A 6,429-nucleotide genomic window follows, 5' to 3' on the forward strand; every position below is an offset into this window, starting at 1 on the left:
GGTTTAGTATCTTCTTGTTCTCTTATTTGTTATTTTTAGTGTTCCCTTTTTCTTCTTTATCTTTTTCTTCCTTCAATAACTTCCAAAAATCAATCACCTTCTTCCTCTTCTCTCAATTATTCGTATTTTTTAATTCTTGTTCTTCAAAGTCTCTCTGTCTTCATCCTCCTCCTATATAAATACTCATTAAGAATCTTCAATATAGTGAAACCTCTATTTAACGGACTAACTGGAAAAGAAAATCCGTTATATAGCGGATCCTTTACAAGTGAAACCTCCATCTAACGAACTACATAGCGATTTAAGTCCATTATATCAAGGGTCCGTTATGAAAACCCCCATTTAACGGATTATATATATAGATAGAAGTCCGTTATGTGGAGGCTTCACTCTATAACCTAGATATCAACCAACACTGGTGCAGGTACAGATAGATTCAGGAGTCAGTACACATGCCCAGTACTTGCCAACAGTGTGTAACAGAGACGTGGCAGACAACCAATCAATATCAATGAGGATAAAGTAAACTAAAATAAAGTATACAGTAAGTGTAAACAATAATGTGATTGAGATTTATATACAGTAAACAGTTATTTATTCCTCAAAATAAGTATTCTCTTTCGGTATCTAAAACCATGAAACTTGCAGATATACACAGCATCAACTTCGTCACTTAAGTTCACTGGTTCGTTAGCCATCCACAGCACAGATAGATACCCAGTTATGAACTCCACATAGCGTTGTCATAGTATCCCCAGCTACTGACGTCCAAATAGCTCCTCTATACGCCATTATTTGATTATTTATACACCATATATCAAATCAGCCCCATTATATAATATCTCTTACGACTTTATATTATTACCAATATAGTCAAAATACATCAGTACTTATGCACGTTTTAATCAAAGGTTTAAACTAGACAAGTTATACATACATTAATTTTCCATAAACGTTTTCTATAGTTTAAGGATAAATGATCGTTTTCTTTGACTCCTGACGGCAATATGGGATACCTTAGCATTGCAGTGTATTTGGCTAAATAATATTCGGTACATAAAATTATTATATTTTCAGAGTAAGTTTAATGACAAAAAGGTTAGGGAGAGTCATACACAGATTAAACAGTGTATTAATTGTTGGTTTTAGTATCATTATAATAATTCTTCAGGTACAAACTATAAATTCTAGTTTGCTTTCAACAGTTTAAATAATTTACAATTTTGGAGAGATTATTTTGGAGTAAGAAAGAGTAAACTCCTTGCCTGGACTCTAGGTTAGGATGGTCCAGTGAGCATTATAGTCAGCATTAAATTGATTAATCTTGGTTTTTCTTCCTTTCTCATGAGATTATTGATGTGCCTACAAGTGGCTTCATAATATGAAGTCACTTGTATCTTGAGAAATGTATATTATACAGTTCTCAAGATACAGTTTCAGCCAGAGTTCAATGAACATATTTGAAGATCATGTAATTCTTGCAGTTTGGAGTCAACTACATATAACCCGTAAATAAATACTGTATTAGATATTACCATTTGACCAGAGAAATATGTCTTCAATAAAACATCAACAAATGCCTTCCAAGTCGCTGTTAATATTCCTTAGTATTTTCTAATGCTTAAGATGCGCCTATAGCTTGTAAGAGATCACTTAATATCAAGCGTAGAATCTTAATATAATGAGAACTTCTATATTACAGTAATTTATTGTATATCGTCAAAGGTAAAGTTGTTTTATCGAGTCAGTGTCTTTATGTGGTATTGGATTAATCATCCTTTCCTTGAGGTGGATACAGCTAAGACCTCGAAAGTTTAGCCTCCAGCCACTATACGTCAGCGGGATGTGGATTAAGCAACATATCCAGGGATTTGCTCTCCAGGCGCTGTCTCTGTTTATATTACCAAAGTTACTCTGATGTCCACCTTAACACATGGGGCCCTGGGCGACGGTGCCATCCCTTGTGTCTTATAGTTTATCCCCTTGAATTATCTTTACTTTGTTAATCCCAGAAATAAAAGCTTTAAAAACCAAGTAAGACAAAAAATCAATTGGTTTGTTTTTATGAACTTACTAAAAACTGAACATACAAAGGTAACAATTATCTCACTTCCCTTAGCGTATCATTCGCTCTGGAGACAATATCTGTGTATAATTATGTATGTACTAATTAACACTACTTACTAATATGTGGTTTTTGTAACTCCTGTAGTCGCTGAGTTCTTTTCTGGTGGTCACTGAGATTACATAAGGAGAGAGAGAGGGGGAGAGATCAGCTGAGGTTTCCGGCTGTCAGATGGCTTGTAATATAATTCTTTCATAGATTTAACTGTGTCGTAAGAACTGGGATTAAAAGGAGTTTGGAAGATAACAGCTGTGAGCTAGATAGTAAAAGGTTATGTTTCTATACCTGTCTCAAATTTTCTGATTTATGTTATTTTTAAAGAGAGACAAACTCACAAAAACAGAGAGAAAGGGCGATAGAAATAGAGAGAGGAATACAAAGAAAGAGAGGCAGGAAGAGTTAAAGAATTATGTTTTTGTAATCCAGATGTGATTCTTAACTAATGACTAATGTGGGAAAAATTAAAATAATCAGACAGCCAAAGAACAAGACCGTGAGAGAGAGGGTGGTTGCATAGGAGACAATAACATCGAAGTTAATTGCTAAAAATCTGACGAAAATCTTTTTGTGGAAGCTCATCAAAAAATAACATTGATGATAAATTCGTCACTTGGACACTAGACATCACCAAGTGTATTAGACAATGTTTGGGATCTGTCGACAGTACGGCTTTGTTTTTACTTCGTTGAATAGATCTGGATTTTTTAAGCATTAGTCACTCAGGGATAATGTGGTACTTGATGATGCTCCCTTTAAACGAGTTAAGTTATAACAACAGAAGCATTACCTAATTACCTCCATCATTAATACCTTCATTAGACCCGTGAAAATTCTCGTAAATATAGACTAGAAACTTTACGCTATTCAGAATTACTCGAAAAAAAACCCAATTCTATTTAATATCTTTCAGAAAGTGTAGAGACAATGTTTGACCTTTCAGCCAATCTAGGAATCATTCAGTTGGGAAGATATTTGACAGTTCCCACCCGTCCACCAGCCCTCCCCCTACTGTGACACCTTTTGTTGCCGTGTACAGCCAAATTGACACGTGGCTTGTGGAGGTTATACGTGTCGCTGCGGACGGTCTATGTGCTGTGCTGTATCCCCGAGCCGCGTGCATCCTGTAAACACCGGACACGTTGCAATACAGTGAGCACAACTAAGGTTTGTTCTGTTCGACACGATATAAAACTCAGTCACTCGTTTACACAGTAACATATGCCAGCCAGAGGTCTACACAGCACTGGTCTACACAGCACTGGTCTACACAAAAGGCCAGCCACTGGTCTACACAGCACTGGTCTACACAGCACTGGTCTACACAGCACTGGTCTACACAGCAGGCCACAAAACTCTGCAGCTTCATAATGCCCAGACAGGTAGTGGGGTGAGGAGAGGCGCCCCGGGGATATAAACTTAATGCATCTCCGCCAAACTTGCTTTACAACAAGACTCATAGATATACATTCTCAAGAGCTTATCAAGACATAGTGTATAATACTTGTACGAATGTATACTGATGTATGCTCACGACCCTCTGTGAGCTGACACACACACAGACAAGAGACAGAGACAAGATACAGACACAGACACACAGACATACACACACACACACACACACACACACACACACAAGCAGTTCACCTTTAAACCTTGAATTTTACAACCTTCAATATCTAGCCAGAGAGGTGAGGGCCCCCACGATCACCCGGCTGTGGGTACACACTATGAAGAATAGCCGTATTTCATTCCCGTTCCTCTCGCTATACACACATCACCTGGCCAATCTAGGTGTAGTGTGTGGGGAAGCACTCGGCCCAGTCACGCAACAAATTTACATGATAAGAGAGAAAATGCCAACCTTAGAGGAGGGAGACGCGGCTAAGAGTGCCAGCTTCAGAGGGTAAATGGTGGAGAGGCTGGGCCCTGGAGGATGGGATAAGGGCGATGAGATTCTTCAGGATAGGAGAGACAGAGAGAGAGAGAGAGAGAGAGAGAGTTGATATCGGAAGAAGGCTGGATGTCTCAGCCGTGGTGTGGGAGAAGGGATGATATGTGACTTTGGGAAACGTATTTGAAAGATTAATTTATAATACTCGGAGGTGGACTTGATCCAGCAGGAAGGAAGGAAGGAAGGAAGGAAGGAAGGAAGGAAGGAAGGACTCTACTGATTGAAGGAAGACACTGAATAGATTAATATCACACGTGGGGAAGAAAGGAAGGAGGCACAAAGGAAATGAAGCAGATAATTGCATATTATGAAGGGGGGAGATGAAAGATGAAGGGAAACAGGGGGACGTAATGAAAGGCGAGGGAGGACATAGAAGACAAGACCAATATAAGATAGTAGGGAGGAGAGCTAATGACACACACACACACACACACACACACACACACACACTTACTTTAAGTTACAGATAAAAGTCGAATCACCCTCAGACATTTTAAAACCTGTAATCAATATTATTATAGTTGTTATCGGCCTTAGAAACACTGATTGGAATAACCCTCAAAGACCTTCCATCATCCTGTAGTCCTGTATCACAATAACTAAAGCGTTGAATGTTTGAATGTTTGAATGTTTGAATGTATGTCTCGCTTATACATCCATCATATTACTTCTTGTTATTATATCTGGATAAAAAATATCAACCAGGTATTCTGACGACATTTCGTTGCTCCAAGGAGTATCAATAAATAACTCAGGAAGACCAATCACTTCAATATGACATGACAAAAATAACGTTCGTGAGAGGAATGTACATTTGGTTGATAGTCCTTGCCCCTATAATGCTCTGTCTCCATAAATATGACAGCCCGAGCACTACCTCCCTCACACCCCAGGGAACGGATCGTCAGCTTCCGGGGCCGTCTCTCGTATTGCTGTTTGTTTATGAAGTTTATATAATCACCAGAAAAAAAATGAAAAAAAAATCGTGATAGGAAAAAAAAAACGAAAGATAAAACAAACAATTATTAGAAAAATATATTCGTCCCAATGCGTTTCTATCTATCTATCTATCTATCTATCTATCTATCTATCTATCTACAGCCTTCCCTCGCACCATTAGGAGAGTGAGTGAGTGTGGACAGTGGGAGGTCAAGGCAGTCACCCCCCTGTAATGGCCTGCCGATCACCCAGGCTCTCAACTCCCTCCACTCTCTCTCTCCTTCTCCCTTTCACCCCTCTCTCTCCTCTTCTCCCTCTCTCCTCTCTCTTTCCTCTTCTCCCTCTCTCCTGTTCTCCCTACACCTCCTGTCACTCCGCCTCTCAATCACTCCATCCTAACCCTCTTCTATAATTGTTATCCTGCCACTCTCCTAACACTCACTTTCTATCCCGTTACGTCACGTTAAATTAGTCTATAATCTTTCTATTACCCAAGTTTATTTTCTTCTCTTGCCTCTATAATTTTATTCGTTATTTTTTTTCTTATTGTTTCAGGTTTCTTATTAAATTTGTTCTTGTTATCGGATAAGATATCATTTGTTTGTATGTAGGTCTGGATGTCACGTGGTCTGGAGTTAGTTGATCTTCCTGACCCATACATGTTATCTCCCTGACCCATACATGTTATCTCGCTGACCCATACATGTTATCTCCCTGACCCATACATGTTATCTCCCTGACCCATACATGTTATCTCCCTGACCCATACATGTTGTCTCCCTGACCCATACATGTTATCTCCCTGACCCATACATGTTATCTCCTTGACCCACACATGTTATCTCCTTGACCCACACATGTTATCTCCCTGACCCATACATGTTATCTCCCTGACCCACACATGTTATCTCCCTGACCCATACATGTTATCTCCTTGACCCACACATGTTATCTCCTTGACCCACACATGTTATCTCCCTGACCCATACATGTTATCTCCCTGACCCATACATGTTATCTATGTTATTTTGTAATTGTTTATTAGAATGTGAACTCTTTTTAGTAAGACACAAGTTCTTTTTCATGGTAATTTTTTGTTATTTAATATTTATTTTTTATTGTTAGATTTTATTAATTTTTATTTTTAGTATTACTGTTGATTTTTTTATTATTATTATTTGTTATCATTATAATTTTCCTGATTATTATATATTATAATTTTTTATACATACAGTAGACATATGGGACAATACAGAGTTATTAAAACATATTAATTCTTAAGAAAAATACCCAACACAGTATTATATAAATCTTATTTTTTTTACTAACCGCCATATTTTTTTATTTATTTGTATTTTTTTTTCTTTTAAATTCATTATTGTTTTTCTTTCATGTTTTTCTCTGTTTATTCATT

This window comes from Homarus americanus, unplaced genomic scaffold, assembly GCF_018991925.1.
Source record: "Homarus americanus isolate GMGI-L3 unplaced genomic scaffold, GMGI_Hamer_2.0 scaffold1750, whole genome shotgun sequence".
Lineage (NCBI taxonomy): Eukaryota > Metazoa > Arthropoda > Malacostraca > Decapoda > Nephropidae > Homarus > Homarus americanus.